This window comes from Aotus nancymaae, unplaced genomic scaffold (assembly GCF_030222135.1).
Source record: "Aotus nancymaae isolate 86718 unplaced genomic scaffold, 86718_ANA_hifiasm-v0.15.2.pri h1tg000006l, whole genome shotgun sequence".
Classification (NCBI taxonomy): Eukaryota; Metazoa; Chordata; class Mammalia; order Primates; family Aotidae; genus Aotus; species Aotus nancymaae.
Window position 1 is genome coordinate 90,491,835 of NW_026988417.1, and position 20,540 is coordinate 90,512,374.

The 20,540-nt window shown below is 39.3% G+C and overlaps 1 protein-coding gene and 1 pseudogene across 1 annotated transcript in view; both read right to left on the reverse strand.

Moving 5' to 3' along the window:
* The window catches only part of STPG2 (sperm tail PG-rich repeat containing 2), a 1,129,165-nt gene that overhangs the window by 779,969 nt on the left and 328,656 nt on the right, over nt 1-20,540 (reverse strand). The gene's annotated exons all lie outside the window — the stretch shown is intronic.
* On the reverse strand, nt 686-4,452 carry LOC105706993 (actin-related protein 2/3 complex subunit 1B-like; annotated as a pseudogene).

Sequence of the window (20,540 nt, forward strand, 5' to 3'; positions counted from 1 at the left end):
AGCTTCCTACTCTCTGCAGAAAATCTATCCCAGAGCATTCCTGAAAATTAAATTATATAGCTTATGCTTGGATTATTTTAGTGATAAGAAGCCTCCTAACTCTAGAGGCAACTCTTCCATTAAAAGGAAAATTTTAAATTTTAAATTTTCTATACTTTCTTAGGATTTTCTTTTCCTGATTTTCACACATTTTTGTTAGGACTTGACTAGCTTCATTCAGATTTGAAGATCAGTACAAAAGCTCCTTTTGATTGCATTAGATCTACTCAGAATTATATATATATACACACACACACACAAACATAAAAATAATTATATATATCCACTTAGAAATATATATACACATATGCATAATTTTAGATCTATATATACACATATATATAATACCACTCAGTCATTCCATATTTTTACTTCAAACAAACTTCACATATATACACATACATGTAATTATATATACATATAAAATGCTGATATATATAATATATATGTAAAACAGTTATTTTGTCTTTGAAGTTATCATAAATAACACTATGTTACCATAATAGGCAAAATATAGTTTTAAAAACATATAGTTATTATTTTTAATGGTACCTATGAAATCTCAAAATTTTATATTACACACAAATAAAATAATTGGAAATTAATATGATTTGTTATAATTGTATTTGGATATCATAAAGAGTGCCATTGTGTACCTTCCTGCCTTGCCAATATACTATAAACTATACATGTTGAATGCTTTGTAAACTTTTCTCTATATTGAAGAAGTTTATGTTAACATCTGCACCTCTATTTGCAATTAAATTTATGTAGATTTTTTTAAGCAATTGTGATATAGAGGAAACTACTAGTTAAACTTCATTACAATTATCTATTATTATTTTTCTTCCTTGCTAGATAGAAGATATTTGAGGAGAAGGATTGAGTCTTACTCATTTATTCACATATTCAAAGCACATTGTCTGCCACGTAGTATGTGCTCAAAAAGCAAAACAATGAATAAATGAACAAACAAATGAACTATCTGAGTTTTATTCCTGTTTATGCTATTTTCTATCTGTGTCTTTCTTTTTTTAATTGCCTTAGCTTCAGTTTTCTTCCTTATTAATAAGGATAGTAACAGTTAACTGAAAAGCTAGTTTTAAGAATCTAGTACTGTATATAAAATGTTTTGAAAACTTAAAATCTATATTCCAATGTAAAATATTTATATTTAATCAGTAATGTATTTAAATTTAGCTCTTTTTCTCTTTGTGGCTGTTATCTATCCAACTCTAATCTACTGTCCCATTTTCTTGGATAATTTTAGGACATGAATCATTTTATTATACCACTCTATCAAACATCATTCTTGGATAGTTCAGTATTACTGCTAATGGCCCTTCTAAACCTGGGCTTGATATTAACCTCTCTATTACAACTGTAGGCATGACTATATATTTCAGCCTTGTTTTGCCCACCAGTCATTCCATATTTTTACTTTGAACAAACTTCACGTGCCTTCACTTGTCTCCTTTCTCTTTTGAGAACTGGTTCTGATTATCCACTGCTGCATAAACAACCACCTCAAGAAAACTAATTTCTTGAAACAACTATAATAATTTACTTTGTTCAAAAATTTGCACTTGAGCATTACTAAGTGGGAAAGGCTCATCTCAGCTCTATATGGCATCAGTTGGGGCACCTTAACTGGAAGGTGGAGGATCCACTTCAAAATACTCAACATGGCTGGCAAGCCCATACTGGCTATTGTCTGGGAGCTCAGCTAGGATTGAGGAGTTGGGGCCTCAGTTCATCTCTGCATGGGCCTCTCCATGGCTGCTGGGCTTCTGTACAGCATGTTGGCTAGGTTCAAGAGTAGACATTCTAAAAGAATTATTCATAAGTACAAGAACTTATTATGGTCTAGTCTAAGAAGTCACATAGCAACTCTTTTTCCATACACTATTAGTCAAAGTAGTACTATAGGTCCACACACAGGACTGGAAACAGACATCACTACTTGATGAAAGCAGTGTCAACATTGCATTGTGTAAAGAACACACAGAATCTTTAGAAAACACAATATGCCACCACTCTGTGGCAATATTTCACATTTCTCCCACATACAAAATACAAGCAACCTCACTCTGAAGACTCCCGACTTCAACTCATTAAAGTGTTAATTGAAAGTCTAGGACTCTGATATCTAATTCTGATTCAGATGAGGATGAGACTGCCTTTTGGTGATTATTCTATTATAGCTCTTTGCATGTGATTATCTCCATCTAAAGACCTTGAACTAAAGAGGCAAATTATCTGCCCACACATATGCAACAAACTAATAGTAGACAGGAATAGTATAAATGCTTTAAACACTACTGTTCAAAAAAAGAAAAACGAGAGACAGCATTCAAAGGTTTGTAGCAATTCAAATTTAGATGGGCAAATGTTGCAAGTTCATAGATAAGGGTTCAGTCCCGCTTTCTTGGAGTTGTTCAGTAGGTTTCATGACTTTACCCTGTGGGCTCTTGGTCCTGCCCTCGGAGTCATCCTTCCTTTTCCATAAAAAGTAGCCCATGCTTACAGCTAAAGAGTTTTATTGGTCATTTCCCTCCTGTAGAAATCTAAGAGTCCAAAGGCCTCTTTTCATTTTCTATACTGTTTGTACCTTTTAGGGCAAGCTGATACAATTATTTTTTAAGTTATGTGAGCTTTCATCGATTTATAAATCACTCCATTATGCAAAGCCACACCATGAGATGTTTGGGATAAGCTCTCTTACATATATTATCTATATAGAGAGATATAAAATCTATTTATAGTAGTCTCCTCTTATCCACAGGGATACATGCCAAGAACTCCAGTGTATGCCTGAAATCAAGGATAGTATCAAACTCTACATATACTATGTTTTTTCCTATATATACATATCCATAATAAAGTTTAGTTTCTAAATTAGGCATAGTAACATTGACAATAGTATCTAATCATAAAATAGAACCATTACAACAATATACTGTTATAAAAGTTGTGTGAATATGGTCTCTCTCTCTCAAAATATTTTACTTTACTTCCCTATTTTCAGGCTGCACTTGATGCTGGTAACTGAGACCATGAAAACTGGAACCACAAAAAGAATTTTTCAATTATTTTCAATTATTCTTGGCACTTAACTTCTCATCTCAATAAATAAACAAAGTCCACTTTCTGCTTTGAGCCTTGCCACTCTATTTTTGACTTTAATTCTGTTACCCTAATTTATGTTCTAAAATACCACTTCATTAGATTTCTCCTTCCCACTCCACCTTGTATATTCATTCTCTCCTTTTTTTTTTTTTTTTTTTTCGTTTTTTGTTTTTTGGATTTTTGTTTGTTTGTTTGTTTTTTGACACAGTTGCATTTTACTACCTCCACATTTTGAAGCAGTTCATTACCAGCACAGTGCTTTGGGGGCATTTTTTTTTTTCAATAAATGAAAGCATTTCTTTAGGAAAAAGGCACATATTCCTTGAATAGGTAAGAAAAGCTCCCCATCTGTCCCCTCCCTTTTTGAGGGAGCAGCCCCTGTGGGAACTCATACCAGTACCCCAGAAACATTCAGCAAAGCAACCGTTAGCCTCCCTGACCCCTCGCCCCGCTTCCCCAGCAGCTGAGATGAAGACATTCCATGCAGGTCATTTGATCTTGAGGTCCTTTAAGGCTGACTCCAAGCTCTTCACATTCCAGATACTCATGCCACCTTCCGTGCCAGTGGTGCAGAACTGTGAGCACTTGGCCTTGCCCCCGCTGAGCACCAAGATCTGGCTGACGCTATTCTTGTGCAGAGAGTCCAGGCCCGAGCCCGCGGCCGTGCCGCCCTCGGAGCTCGCCTTCTTGTCAAGGTGCTGGAAGCGCTTGCGGGCCGTCAAGCCGTGCTGTGAGCTCTGCTTGGGCACAGGCAGCTGCCCCCTGAAGCTCAGCGTCCCCGCAGCGGCATCGTAGGTGAACAGCACCGGGAAGCAGTCGTGGCCCGCTGCCACCAGGCTGTTTTCTGTAATGAAGGTCAGCGCCAGCAGCGGCAGTGTTTCAGAGGCCAGGGTCGTGACGGCCATCTTCTCGGCATCGGCCAGGCCAGGCACATGGTGCTGTCGTGGCTCACCAGGACACGTGGTTCCCGCTGGCTGAGAAGCAGACGCCATGTCCCCAGCCTCAGCTACTGCTGGACTCAAACATCAGCTCCCCAAAGGGCATCTTGGAGCCCCATGAGGTGGGTGCCGGCTGCTCCTCCACCTCCTTGATGTAGGCTGAAAAGATCCGGCACTTGAAGTCACAGGAGCCAGCAGCCAGCAGCACATCATTGAGGTGCCAGTCCAGGCTGAGGACGGTGGAGCGGATGGACTTCTTGATGTGCTTGCAAACCCACCAGTCATTCTCCTGGGCCCGCAACGAGAACAAGTTCACTGTGGGCAGCAGCTCCCGTGTCATCTCCATTCTCTCCTTTTCTAATGAAGCTTTTCCTAGTCTTCAATTCTTTAGTACTCAAAAAGTGAATTATTTTATTCTAACTCAGAAAATTAATAATCTATACATCTATACATGGAATTATTTTATCTATAATATATCCTTCTTACCAAATATTATCCTCAAATTATGCATAATTTACTCTGTACATATATTTATATATCACTTATATAAATATATATATTTATATGTAATATACAAATATATATTTATATGTAATATACAAATATACAAATATATATATTATATATAAAGTGTCCAAAGAAACAAAATAATTTGAGATTGAAAACTAATAAAGTTAGTTCATTTTTAATAATAAAATTTCTATCATTTTTGATGAAAGATATAGAATCAACAAATCCCCAAAACTGATCTGACCAGCTTTTGCCCACACTCAGAGTTATCCTGCATTTTATCATCTCAGAAGCATTTCTGGCAGCTATAGAAAAATGATCAAAAAAGTTACACATTTATTGCAGAGGGTTAACAGCACTCAGCAAGAGTGATGAACTGCATTTTGAAAAACTTTCTAGTACTTCTGAAGCTAGAATATTATAAGTCACTGAGAAAGCAGAATAAATAATTAATTTTTACACAACAGTGAGTTTTACATCAAAGGTATTATGCTTATTGAAAAAGCGAACAAAACTACCTTCATGAGATATGTTCAATTAACTTCTAAGACAAATTATACTTGTTTCCTAAAATAATTTCCTGTGGGAATGTGATACAGAAATCACAGTGTTATTTTCATGAGTAATAATCTATGCTTTCTGAGTAAAGTAAGTCTCAGTACCTGATAGGTTAAGCCTACAAATGTTTTCTTATATGATATGCATTGCTGAGTGTATCATTCATTTAAATATTTGGTTTCTAATGAAAATTGTGCTGTACACATCAACTGATTTTCGTCATTTATTTAAAATCTGAAAATAATATTTTAGCACTTAAATATTATGCTGTAACATTTAAACCATTTAAACTATTTAAATTATTTAATTTTATTGTTTAAATATTTAAATTTTTTTCTTTCTTTTTTTTTTTTTTGAAAGAAAGAAAGAAAAAGAATAAAGAAGAGGAGGAAAAAAGAAGAGAAAGAGAGAGAGAGAATGGGAGTATTGCTTTCTTGCCCAGGCTAGAATGCATTTTAGTAATGGGTATTGAAAACCTCTTTTATACCAATAATTATACTTGATGTAAACAGGAAGGAATAAGGGAAAAAAATAACAAACGAGCAGCCAACCAATATTTCATTTAAACCTATGAAATGCTATGCGATTACTGAGGAGTGATTTACTTCCAATTATGTAGTCACTTATGGAATAGGTGTGAGATGGTAATGTATGTTTTATGTATTTGAAGTGGAGACTTCTATAAATGTTTATTGAGTTTACTTGTTCCGGGTCTGAGTTCAAGTCCTGGATGTCCTTGTTAATTTTCTGTCTCGTTGATCTATAAAATCGTTAGCTCTTCTTGTTACATTGATCCTTTTGCCATTATGTAATGTCCTTCTTTGCCTCTTTTGCTCTTTGTTGCTTTAAAGTCTACTTTATCAGAGGCGAGAAATACATCTCCTGCTTTTTATTTATTTGTTTATTTTTACTCTCTGATTGGTTAATAAATCTTCCTCCTTCTCTTTGAGTCTTTGTGTATCATTGCATGTGAGATGGGTCTGGATGCAGCATACCAATGGGTTTTGGCTTTTTATCTGATTAGAATATATATAACTTTAATACTGGCATTTGATGCTAGCTGGCTGTTTTGCCCATTAGTTAGTGTAAATTTTTCGTTGTGTTAATGTTCTTTGCTTTTTGATATATTTTTGGAAAGGCTGATATTGGTTGTTCCTTTATATGTATAGTGCTTCTTTCAGAAGCTCTTGTAAAGCAGGCCTGGTGGTGGTGAACTCTAAGTACTTCTTTGTTCGCAAAGGATTTAATTTTTCCTTCGATTATAAAGCTTAGTTTGGCTGGATAGGAAATTCTGGGTTGAAAGTTCTTTTCTTTAAGGATGTTAAATATTGGTCCCCACTCTTTTCTGGCTTGTAGGGGTTCTGCTGAGAGATCTGCTGTAAGTCTGATAGGTTTTCCGTTATGGGTAACCTGACCTTTCTCTCTGGCTGCCCTTAGTATTTTCTCCTTCATTTCAACCCTAATAAATCTGGCGATTATGTGCCTTGGGGTTGGTCTTCTTGAAGAATATCTTTGTGGTGTTCTCTGTATTACCTGGAGTTGAATATTACCCTGCCTTGCCAGGTTGGGAAAGTTTTCCTGAATGATATCCTGAAGAGTATTTTCCAACTTGGATTCATTCTCTTCATCACATTCAGGTACACCTATCAAATGTAAATTAGGTCTTTTCACATAGTCCCATATTTCCTGGAGACTTTGCTCATTCCTTTTCATCCTTTTTTCTCCAAAATTGTCTTCTCGTTTCATTTCACTGAGCTGGTTCTCGACTTCTGATATCCTTTCTTCTACTTGATCAATTCGACTGTTTAAACTTGTGCATGCTTCGCGAAGTTCTTGTGTTGTGTTTTTCAGCTCCATCAATTCACTTATATTCCTCTCTAAATTGTCCATTCTCGTTAACATTTCATCAAACCTTTTTTCAAGGTTCTTAGTTTCTTTGCATTGGGTTAGAACAAGTTCTTTTAATTCACAGAAGTTTCTTATCACCCACGTTCTGAAACCTGCTTCTGTTATTGGAACACACTCGTAATCTATTAAGCCTTGTTCCGTTACTGATGAGGAATTGCGATCCCCTGTAGAGGGAGAGGCATTCTGATTTTGAGTATTCTCTGCCTTTTTATGCTAATTTCTTCCCTTCATTATATATTTATCCATCTGTTGTCTTTGTAATTACCGACTTTCTAACTAGGTCTCTGAGCAGACGTCCAACTTGTTGATTCCCAGTGCCGAAATCTGAGCAATCCACTGCGCCGGCCAAAATAGCGGTGTTAAGATTGATGGTGCTTTTCTGCCCGGGAATCTCCGGACCCTGCACCAAAAACTGGTGCGCTAAGGCACCAGAAAAACCGCCGTGCCGGACACAAGAGTCGCCCTGGTGACACATGGGGCTCCTCTGCTGGGAATCTCCTGGTCCGTGAGCAACAAATATTCGTCTGAAAGTGTGGCGTCCTCTCGTTCTCTGCGCTTTCACTGGGAACTACGAGCCCGAGCTGCTAGTGATCAGCCACCTTGGATTTAAATTTTTTAATATATTTTTGACTTACTATAAAGCAGTATATGTTCACATAGACAACATAATTTTAAAAAATTAAAAACCAAAACATAAATAAAATCTTTTTTTTTTTATTGCATTTTAGGTTTTGAGGTACATGTGAAAAACATGCAAGGTTGTTGCATAGGTGCATACGTGGCAGTATGATTTGCTGCCTCCCTCCCCTTCACCTATATCTGGCATTTCTCCCCATGCTATCCCTCCCCGCCTCCCCACCCCCCCACTGTCCCCCCCTCCCCCCAACAGACCCCAGTGTATAGTGCTCCCCTCCCTGTGTCCATGTGTTCTCCTTGTTCAACACCCGCCTATGAGTGAGAACATGTGGTGTTTGATTTTGTGTTCTTGTGTCAGTTTGCTGAGAATGATGGTTTCCAGGTTCATCCATGTCCCTACGAAGGATGTGAACTCCTCGTTTTTAATGGCTGCATAATATTCCATGGTGTATATGTGCCACATTTTTCCTGTCCAGTCTATCATCGATGGGCATTTGGGCTGGTTCCAGGTCTTTGCTATTGTAAACTGTGCTGCAATGAACATTCGTGTGCATGTGTCCTTATAGTAGAACGATTTATAATCCTTTGCATATATGCCCAGTAATGGGATTACTGGGTCAAATGGAATTTCTATTTCTAGGTCCTTGAGGAATCGCCACACTGTCTTCCACAGTGGTTGAACTAATTTACACTCCCACCAACAGTGTAAAAGTGTTCCTATTTCTCCACATCCTCTCCAGCATCTGTTTTCTCCAGATTTTTTAATGATCGCCATTCTAACTGGCATGAGATGGTATCTCAATGTAGTTTTGATTTGCATTTCTCTAATGACCAGTGATGATGAGCATTTTTTCATATGTTTGTTTCCCTCTTGTATGTCTTCTTTTGTAAAGTATCTGTTCATATCCTTTGCCCATTTTTGAATGGGCTTGTTTGTTTTTTTCTTGTAACTCTTTTTTAGCTCGTTGTAAATTCTGGATATCAGCCCTTTGTCAGACGGGTAGGTTCCAAAAATTTTTTCCCATTCTGTTGGTTGCCAATTCACTCTATTGACTGTTTCTTTCGCTGTGCAGAAGCTGTGGAGTTTGATTAGGTCCCATTTGTATATTTTGGTTTTTGTTGCCAATGCTTTTGGTGTTTTGGTCATGAGGTCCTTGCGTACGCCTATGTCCTGAATGGTTTTGCCTAGGTTTCCTTCTAGTGTTTTTATGGTGTTACGTCTTATGTTTAAGTCTTTAATCCATCTGGAGTCAATTTTAGTGTAAGGTGTCAGGAAGGGGTCGGGTTTCTGCTTTCTGCATATAGCTAGCCAGTTTTCCCAACACCACTTATTGAACAGGGAATCCTTTCCCCATTGCTTGTTTTTTTCAGGTTTGTCAAAGATCGGTTGGTTGTAGATATGTTGTGTCGCCTCCAACGCCTCTGTTCTGTTCCATTGGTCTATATCTCTGTTTTGGTACCAGTACCATGCTGTTTTGATTACTGTCGCCTTGTAGTAGAGTTTGATGTCTGGTAGTGTGATGCCTCCCGCTTTGTTCTTTTTGCTTAGAATTGACTTGGCTATGCGGGCTCTCTTTTGGTTCCATATGAAGTTTAAGTTGGTTTTTTCCAGTTCTGTGAGGAAGGTCATTGGTAGCTTGATGGGGATAGCGTTGAATCTGTAAATTACTTTGGGCAGTATGGCCATTTTCACGGTATTAATTCTTCCTAACCATGAACATGGAATGTTTCTCCATCTGTTTGTGTCCTCTCATTTCGTTGAGCAGTGATTTGTAGTTCTCCTTGAAGAGGTCCTTTACGTTCCTTGTAAGTTGTATTCCTAGGTATTTTATTCTCTTTGTAGCAATTGTGAATGGCAGTTCGTTCTTGATTTGGCTCTCTTTAAGTCTGTTATTGGTGTATAGGAATGCTTGTGATTTTTGCACATTGACTTTGTATCCTGAGACTTTGCTGAAGTTGCTTATCAGTTTCAGGAGCTTTTGGGCTGAGGTGATAGGGTCTTCTAGATATACAATCATGTCGTCTGCAAATAGAGACAATTTGACTTCCTCCTTTCCTAGTCGAATACCCTTTATTTCTTTTTCTTGCCTGATTGCTCTGGCTAGAACTTCCAGTACTATATTGAATAGGAGTGGTGAGAGAGGGCATCCTTGTCTAGTGGCAGATTTCAAAGGAAATGCTGCCAGTTTTTGCCCATTCAGTATGATATTGGCTGTCGGTTTGTCATACATAGCTTTTATTATTTTGAGATACGTTCTGTTGATACCTAGTTTATTGAGGGTTTTTAGCATAAAGGGCTGTTGAATTTTGTCGAAGGCCTTCTCTGCATCAATTGAGATAATCATGTGGTTTTTGTTTTTGGTTCTGTTTATGTGGTGAATTACATTTATAGACTTGCGTATATTGAACCAGCCTTGCATCCCCGGGATGAATCCTACTTGATCATGGTGGATAAGCTTTTTGATGTGCTGTTGCAATCGGCTTGCCAGTATTTTATTGAAGATTTTTGCATCTATGTTCATCATGGATATTGGCCTGTAGTTTTCTTTTCTTGTTGAGTCTCTGCCGGGTTTTGGTATTAGGATGATGTTGGTCTCATAAAATGATTTGGGAAGGATTCCCTCTTTTTGGATTATTTGGAATAGTTTCAGTAGGAATGGTACCATTTCCTCTTTGTATGTCTGGTTGAATTCGGCTGTGAAACGATCTGGGCCTGGGCTTTTTTTGAGTGGTAGGCTCTTAATTGCTGCCTTGACTTCAGACCTTGTTATTGGTCTATTCAGGGTTTCGACTTCTTCCTGGTTTAGGCATGGGAGGAGACTACTGTCCAGGAATTTATCCATTTCTTCCAGGTTTTCTAATTTATGTGCATAGAGTGGTTTGTAATAATCTCTGATGATGGTTTGAATTTCTGTGGCATCTGTGGTGATATCCCCTTTATCATTTTTTATTGCATCTATTTGGTTATTCTCTCTTTTCTTTTTTATTAGTCTGGCTAGTGGTCTGTCTATTTTGTTGATCTTTTCAAAAAAACCAGCTCCTGGATTTATTGAATTTTTTTACGGATTTTCGTGTCTCTATCTCCTTCAATTCTGCTTTGATCTTAGTTATTTCTTGTCTTCTGCTAGGTTTTGAGTTTTTTTGATCTTGCTCCTCTAGCTCTTTCAATTTTGATGATAGGGTGTCAATTTTAGTTCTCTCCTTTCTTTTCATGTGGGCACTTATTGCTATATATTTTCCTCTAGAGACTGCTTTAAATGTGTCCCAGAGATTCTGGTATTTGGTGTCTTTGTTCTCGTTTGTTTCGAAGAACATCTTTATTTCTGCCTTCATTTCAGTGTTTATCCAGTCAACATTCAGGAGAAAGTTGTTCAATTTCCATGAGGCTGTGCGGTTCTGGGTTGGTTTCTGAATTCTGAGTTCTAACTTGATTGCACTGTGGTCTGAGAGACTGTTTGTTATGGTTTCCGTTCTTTTGCATTTGCTGAGGAGTGATTTACTTCCAATTATGTGGTCAATTTTAGAGTAGGTGTGATGTGGTACTGAGAAGAATGTATATTCTGTGGATTTGGGGTGGAGAGTTCTGTAAATGTCTATTAGGTTTGTTTGTTCCAGGTCTGAGTTCAAGTCCTGGATATCCTTATTAATTTTCTGTCTCATTGATCTGTCTAATATTGACAATGGTGTGTTGAAGTCTCCCACTATTATTGTGTGGGAGTCTATGTCTCTTTGCAAGTCTTTAAGAACTTGCCTTATGTATCTGGATGCTCCTGTATTAGGTGCATATATATTTAGGATCGTTAGCTCTTCTTGTTGCATTGATCCTTTTACCATTATGTAGTGTCCTTCTTTGTCTCTTTTGATCTTTGTTGCTTTCAAGTCTATTTTATCAGAGATGAGAATTGCAACTCCTGCTTTTTTTTTGCTCTCCATTTGCTTGGTAAATCTTCCTCCATCCCTTTATTTTGAGCCTTTGTGTATCCTTGCATGTGATGTGGGTTTCCTGGATACAGCACACTGATGGGTTTTGGCTTTTTATCCAATTTGCCAGTCTGTGTCTTTTGATTGGGGCATTTAGTCCATTTACATTTAGGGTTAATATTGTTATGTGTGAGTTTGATCCTGTCATTTTGATGCTAGCTGGCTGTTTTTCCCATTGGTTGATGCAGATTCTTCATTGTGTTGCTGCTCTTTACCATTTCGTGCATTTTTGTAGTGGCTGGTGTTCGTTGTTTTTTTCTATGTGTAGTGTCTCCTTCAGGAGCTCTTGTAAAGCAGGTCTGGTGGTGATCAAATCTCTGAGTACTTGCTTGTTCACAAAGGATTTTATTTTTCCTTCACTTATGAAGCTTAGTTTGGCTGGATATGAAATTCTGGGTTGAAAGTTCTTTTCTTTAAGGATGTTGAATATCGGCCCCCACTCTCTTCTGGCCTGTAGGGTTTCTGCTGAGAGATCTGCTGTGAGTCTGATGGGTTTCCCTTTGTGGGTAACCCGACCTTTCTCTCTGGCTGCCCTTAGTATTTTCTCCTTCATTTCAACCCTGGTGAATCGGATGATTATGTGCCTTGGGGTTGCTCTTCTAGAGGAGTATCTTTGTGGTGTTCTCTGTATTTCCTGGACTTGAATATTGACCTGCCTTGCTAGGTTGGGGAAGTTTTCCTGGATAATATCCTGAAGAGTATTTTCCAGCTTGGATGCATTCTCTTCGTCACATTCAGGTACACCTCTCAAACGTAGATTAGGTCTTTTCACATAGTCCCATATTTCTTGTTGACTCTGTTCATTCCTTTTTACCCTGTTTTCTCTAATCTTCCCTTCTCATTTTATTTCATTGAGTTGATCTTCGACTTCTGATATCCTTTCTTCTGCTTGGTCAATTCTGCTGTTGAAACTTGTGCATGCTTCACGAAGTTCTCGTGTTGTGTTTTTCAGCTCCATTGATTCACTCATATTCCTCTCTAAGTTGTCCATTCTCGTTAGCATTTCATCTAGTCTTTTTTCAAGGTTCTTAGTTTCTTTGCATTGGGTTAGAACATGTTCTTTTAGCTCACAGAAGTTTCTTATTATCCATTTTCTGAAAGCTGATTCTGTCATTTCATCACACCCATTATCCGTCCAGTCTTGTTCCTGTGCTGCTGAGGAGTTATGCTGCCTTGTAGGAGGAGAGGTGTTCTGGTTTTGGGTGTTTTCATCCTTTTTGCACTGGTTTCTTCCCATCTTTGTGGATTTATCCGCCTATTGACTTTGTAGTTGCTGTCTTTCTGATTTTGGTAATTTTAAGTCTGCAGCAGCTGAACTCATAAATCCCCTTTTCTTCCCCCCAGGTGTTCTGGCCCAGGGAGTAGTTAGGGCTTTATGCTTTTCAGCTGTGTTGCTACCGTTTTCCCTGCCCACAAGGTGGCAGTCTAGTCACACTCAGCCTGCAGAGGCTTCGCTGAGCTGCTGTGGGCTCCGCCCAGCTTCCTTGTGAGCTTCCCTGCAGTCCTGTTTATATGGGTGTAGTTAGAACTGCTTCCGCTATGCTGGCCCGCCCCTGTAGTGATGGAGTCTCTGTAGTGGTGGGTTGTCTTGGTTACAGCAAATTGCCCCAGGTACTGCAGGGTGTTTCCCGATGGAGGACGCCCCTCCCCCACTGAGCTGGACCGTCTCTGGTTCAGCCGTGTTTCCAGTGGGGCCCTCTTTGCGCAGGAATCTCTTGGCTTGCCTCCTTGCCTCAGCTCCCCTTGCCGGCCCAGAGGGGACACAGTCGAGTTTACTTTCCTCAAGGAGTCACTGCTCCCTGCCCCCGGTGCAGGCTGAGTGGCTGCTCTGGTCCAACCAGCGGCGCTGGGAACCCGTGGAGCTTCTCCGCCTGTGAATCTCCTGGTCTGTGGGCAGTTAAAATCCGCTGCCCTGTGTGCCGCTGCATCAGTCGAAGCAGCGGCTCTGAGATTCGTGGCGCGTCCTTGCCCGGGGGTCTCCTGGCTTGACTCCCTGCTTCAGCTCCCCTTGCTGGCTCAGAGGGAACTCTGTCTCTCTCGCTCTGCATAAGAAGCCACTGCCCCCCACCCCAGGGCATAGGCTGAGCGGCCACATCACTCAAACCAGCGGCGCTGGCGACCCGTGGGGCTTCTCCTCCTGTGAATCTCCTGGTCTGTGGGCAGTAAAAATCCGTCTGGAAATGCGGCTTCCACTCACCCTCTGTGCCTTCTCTCAGAGCTGCAATCCCAACTTCCTCCTAAGCGGCCATCTTGGATGATCTCATAAATAAAATCTTTAATAAGCCTAAGGCCATTACTCAAATACAGGCTTACCTCATTTTATTATGCTTTACAGATATTGTTCATTTTTTGTTTGTTTTTTACAAATTGAAGATTTGTGGCAACCTTGCATTGGCAAGTCTATCAGCTATTTGTGCCATTTTTCTAATAGCATGTGCTTCCTTCATGTCTCAGTGTCACATTTTGGTAATTCTCTCAATAGTTCAAACTTTTCCATTATTACTATATCTGTTGATGATATATATCTTCTTTGATGAATTGTGATCAGCAACCTTTGACGTTACTATTGTAATTCTTTAAGGGCAACACAAACCACGTACATATAAAATGGCAAACTCAATCTATACATATGTGTGTTCCTGTGGCTCCACTGACCAGACATCCTCCCATCTCTCTCCCTCTCCTCAGACATCTCTAGTCCATAAAACATAACAGTGCTGAAATTAGTCCAATTAATAACCCAACAATGACCTTTAAGTGTTCAAGTGAAAGGAAGAGTCATGGGTCTCTCCCTTTAAATCAAAAGCTATAAATGATTAACTTTAGTGAGGAAAGCACATTGAAAGCAAAAACAAGCCATTTGCTAGACCTCTTGCACCAAACAGTTACCCAAGTGTAAATGCATAAGAAAAGAAAGTTCTTGAAGAAAATTAAAAGTGCGACTGCAGTAAATGCACAAATCAAAAGAAAGTTGTTAGTCCATTCTTGCATTGCTATAAAAATATACCTGTGACTGGGTAATTTATAAAGAAAAGAAGTTTAATTGGGTCACAGTTCTGCAAGCTGTATAGCATGGCACTGGCATCTGCTTCACTTTGGGGAGGTCCCAGGGAGTTTTACTCATGGCAGAAGGTAAGGCAGGAGGAGGAATGTCACATGGTGGGAGCAGCACAAGGTAGCACAGGGACATTGCCACACACTTTTAAACAACCAGATCTCATGAGAATTAATTCTCTATTGTGAGGACAGCACCAAGCCAGAATGGATCCTCCTTCATGATCCAAACACTTTCCACCAGGCCCCACCTCCAAAATGAGATTTAGAGGGTATATCTAAACTATATCATTCCACACTCTGCTCCCCACATGTTCTTCTCACATTGCAAAATACAATCATGCCTTCCAATAGGTTCCCAAACTCATAACTCATTTTAGCATCACTCGAAAGTCCCAAGCCCCAAGTCCAAAGTCTCATCTGGACAAGCATTCCTTCCACCTATGAGCCTGTAAAATCAAAAACAGGTAGTTACTTCTAAGATACAACGTAAATTCAGGAATTGAGAAAACATTCCTGTTCCAAAAGGAAGAAACTGGCCAGAAAAAAGGGCTCCAGACCCCACACAAATCTGACACCCAGGAAGACGGTCATTAAATCTTAAAGCTCCAATATAATCCCTTATTACCCCATGTCATAAATCCAGGGCTAACTGCAGTAAAAAGTGGGCTCTCTAGACCTTGGGCAACTCAGCCCTGTATCTCTCCAGGATACAGCCCCTGCTGCTATTCTCACATGTTGGAGTTTGGTACCTGTAGCTTTTCCAGGTGCAGAGTACAAGCTGCCAGTGGATCCATCATTCCAGTATCTGGAGGACAGCGGCACCGTTCCCATATTTCCAGTAAGCAGTGCCCCAGTGAGGAGTCAGTGTGGGGCCTCCAACTCCACATTTCCCCTTCACATTGCCCTAGCAGAGTTTCTCTGTGAAGGCTCCACCCTTGTAGCAGGCTTCTGCCTGGGCACCCTGCCATATAGATTTCAAAAGATATATGGCAGGCTTTTTCATATATCCTTTGAAATCTAGGCATAGATTGCCAAGCCTCCCTCACTCTTGCACTCTGTGTGCCTACAGACTTAACACAATGTGGAAGCTTCCAGACTTACAGCTTGCACCCTCTGGAACTGCAGCCTGAGCTATACCTAGGGCCCTATGAGCTGAGGCTGGGCCCGAGTGGCCTGAATGCCAGAATTGTATCCCAAGGCTGCACAAGACAGCCAAGTCCCAGGCCTGGTCCCCCAAGTCATTCTGTCCTCCTAGTCCTCTGGGCCTGTGATGAGAGAAGCTGCCATAAAGATCTCTGAAATGCCTTGGAGGCCTTTTTCCAATTGTCTTGGCTATTAGCACTTGATGGCTCTTTTTCATCATGCTAATATCTCTAGCAAGTGATTTCTCCATAGCCCCTCTGACTTCATCTCCTAATAATGCTTTTTCTTTCTCTGCTACATGGCCAGGCTGCAAATTTTCCAAACTTTTATGCTTTAGTTCCCCTTTAAATTCGAAATTTTATGTCATTTCTTTGCTTCTGCATCTAAGCATAGGCTGTTAGAAGCAGCCAGGCTACATCTTAAATGCTTTGCTGCTTAGAATTTTTTTCTGCCAGATACCCTAAAGTCATCACTTTTGAGTTAAAACCTCCACAGATCCCTAGGGCATGTAAATAATACAGACAAGTTTTTTGCTAAGGCAAAACAAGGGTTACATTTGCTCCAGTTCCCACCAAGTTTCTCAATTTCATCTGAGATCTTATCAGCCCAGAATTCACTATTCGTATCACTATCAGCATTTGGTTACATCCATTTAAGTAGTCTCTAAGAAGTCCCAAATGTTTCCTCATCTTCCTATCTTCTTCTGAGCCCTTAAAACTCTTGCAACCTCTGTCACTCAGTTCCAAAGTTTTTCCTCATTTTCAGGTATCTTTATAGTAATGCCCAACTTCTCAGTACCAATTTCCTGTGTTAGGCTATTCTTGCTATAAAGAAATACTTGAGACTGGGTAATAAATAAAAAAGACTTAATTGGCTCATTGATCTGAAGGCTGTACAAGCATAGGGCTGATATCTGCTTGGCTTCTGAGGAGTTCTCAAGGAGTTTTTACTTATGAGAGAAGACAAAGCAGGAGCAAGCACATTATGTGGTGAGCACAGGAGCAAGTAGGGGGTAAGGCCGCCACACACTTTTAAATGACCAGAATTCATAATTCACTATCACAAAGATGGTGCCAAGCCATGAGGGGTCTATCCCAATGACCCAAACTCCTCCCACAAGGCACCACCTCCAAAACTGGGTATTACATCTCTGGAGAAAGTTTGAGTGGTCTAAATAAAATAATAAACCAACCACAACATTTCCTTAAATCAAAGCATAATCCAGAGAAAGACCCTAATTCTCTTTAATTCTTTGAAGGCCAAGAGAGGTGGAGAAGCTGCAGAAGAAAAGTTGAATACTAGTAGAAGTTAGTTCACAAAGATTAAGGAAAGAAGCTGTATTCCTAACATAAATATACAAGGTGAAACAAGTGCTGATGCAGAAACTGCAACAAGTTATTCAGAAGATCTAGCTAATATCATTTATGAAAGTGACTACACTAAACAACAGATTTTTAATGTAGACAGTCTTATATTAGAAAACCATGCTATCTAGGACTTTCAGAGCTAGAAAGAAGTCAATGCCTGGCTTCAAAGCATCAAAGGATAGGCTGACTCTGGAGTTCATGCAGCTGGTGACTTTAGGTTGAACCAATGCTCATTTACCATTCTGAAATCCTAGAACACATAAAAAATATGCTAAATCTATTGTGCTTATGCTGTAGAAATGGAAAAACAAAGCCTGGGTGAGAGCACATCTGATTACAGCATGGTTTACTAAATATTTTAAGCCCACTGTTGAGACCTAGTACTTAGAAAAAGATTCCTTTCCAAAGTATTACTACTCATTGACAGCTGTTCTGCCTATGGAGTAGCCATTCTTTATTCCTTTATTTTCTTAATAAACTTACTTTCACTTTACTCTGTGGATTTGTCTTGAATTCTTTCTTGTGTGAGATCCAAGAACTCTCTTTTGGGGTCTGGATTTGGACCCCTTTCTGGTAACATCTTTCTGGAGAACCACAGAAGAAATGATGCTGAAGACACTCCTGACCCAAAGGAAAATCCTATGTGTGCAACACCAATTGGATAACTTTGGGTATGTGGGATACATTTTCCCAGGTAAAAGATGGGGCTGGATTTGAGGCCCTATCTAGGAAAGTTAGAGTCTCTCCAAAGACAGAGAGGGTTAAAGGCCCCTCTTACTAAAAGGCAAGGATGCTTGACTGAACCTGGATTTGAGACCCAACTTAGGAAGATGAGAGTCCTTTCTAAGATTTAGGGGATTAGAGGCCCCATTCAATAAAGTCCTTCTTGGCAACAGGTTTGACACTACGGGATGTTAGTTGCTATTCTCATTGGATTAATCTGTCTGTCACTCTTTGCTGACGGCTATGGGTGACAGCATTAGGCATGTACAGAATCATGGGACATGGAGAGTTTTTCTCCCTAAAAGAAGAAACTTGAGAGCTGATGGGACTATTGGAAAAAATCCCTGTGTAACTGACAAGCAGCTGCTTAAACTTTTCAGTGTAGCCGCAGTGGGTAGGTCTTTTCTGACCTCCCTGAACTCCTAGACTTCCCCAATCCACTGCAGGCAATGTTTTTCTCCCTTTCCCTTCCTTTCAATCGCTCTCTCATAAACAGTGTTTTTTACCACTCATTCAAAGTTGAATGAATGAACTGTGAAAATCATTCAAAATTGAATGAATAGTAAAAATCACTGTTTATCTCCTCTGTAAAGTTTTGATTAATTGGAAAAAGGATTTGTGAGGCTAATCTTAAACTGTAGCAAATCTGTTGTATTTCGTGCTATGAATTTGTCTTTCTGTATCTTTCTGTCAGAAAGAGGGGTACCTTAGCATAGAATATGGGCTTAGGGTCCCATAAGTCCTTTGTTCAAGACAGCCCAGCAAACTGGTCAGTTATGTCCTTGGGAGTTTGACCTTGCAACCATGTGGCAGTATTTTCTCTTGGTCTCCACCATCTGGAGGACAGAAATTTGGGGGTTCATGTCATAGTGCTAAAAATTATCTTGGGTAGTTAAAAGACTTCCCAAGCTCAAAACTGGCTGCTCTAGACTCCTTCTGGGAAGAGCATTGGAAACCACCCAATGCTGTAGCTCAGTAGCTGAAGTTTTGCCATTTTACAATGGCAGCCTGAGTTCAATTTCTGGCTTAGGGAATGAGTCCTTTTTGGGTTGATATCTGCATGACATTTACCATTTGTTAATTCTCTTTCCCTCCATGAAACATCTTGAATTGAATTTCCCTAAGCACATGGGAGGTTACCTTTTTAGTAAAGTTCAAAAGTCAGAAATATTGGCTGTTTGGCCTGGCTACAATCAGGTAATAAGACATTTAAAAGGTTTTGTTTTTTTTTTAAAGAGTGCTACGGTTAAAAGTCAGCTTAATTGAAAGTAGATAATTAAGCTCTAAAAGCCTGAGACTCCTTGGAAAAAACAGAAGAGGTACCACAAATCCCATTTTAGGAAAAACTTCTGTTTTCCTCATGAAATCCAAGGAATTAGAAGTGGATAGAGCTCCCTCAAAATCTAAGGCTCTGTTCTGTTTTGCATTCCATTATCTGAAAACTTCAACTTACGGGGGTATCAGAAATTACTTCACATTATGAGAGAGCTTTGGTGTGTAACAACTAGGTAGAAAACATGCCTTTGGGGATGGCTAATGGCAGTTATGGGGAACTCAGCTCTGCACATTTAGATCAGAGAAGCATGTTCTTGGCCACCTAGAAATTATAGAAATATTCCCACCCCCCACTGAGAGATATGACTCCTGTGGAAGATGGGCTGATTCTCTCTTTGCGGGGATCCAAGATCTGGTATAAAAATGGGACATTAAATACCAGAAATCTGTTTTACCTCCCAGATGTGCCTGCTTATTAGACCCTAGAAACTGCATGCTTTCCTGGCCTTGTTCCTCTACAGAATCCACTATAAAGCCAGTAATCCACTTAAGAAATTGGTAAATCAAAAATTTTACAACTACTAAATCTTTTTTCTGTGTATTTATATATGTTGTGTATATGAGATATAAAAGAGTTTTGATTCCTTGGTTTAAAATCAGTAAGAGCTTAAATATATATTATCAGAAAAATAAAATGTAAAAAGTATAATACCTTTTACCTCACATAACTTAAGTAATCTTTGGTAAATAAAGAACATTTTCAAGATTATCAGTAAAATAAGTCTTCAAAATTTAAACATTTGGTCTAAATTATGCAGGTCATATATTAGTTTGCTAAACACTTTAGGGTCATAAACTGATTCTTTGACTTTTCAAAATTATTCAATTTACCTACTTTGGAGCATTAGATTCTATAATAGATAAGGCCTGGGGTCATTTGGAGAGCCATGCACTCTGGGAAGAGTCAGGTTCTATTACACTTCTGTCTGATGTCCTAGGCACCACACCTGGTACATAATTACAATCACTTACTAACGAGGTTTTTCACCAAAAGTAAAAGTTGCTAAGAGTTAACCATGTAACATGTATTTAGGACTGCTAAAGAAACAGTTCTACATGCAAGGCCTATTGGGAAAGAAGAATATATTTTTGGTAAAATATTATAAGAAGACATGGGAATGTGAATTTCTTGCCTAAGTTTAGAGGGTTAAATGATTGTACTATGTGAAATAGAAAAAAATATATATAAAGGTTTGAACAAGTTGTAGAAGGTTTA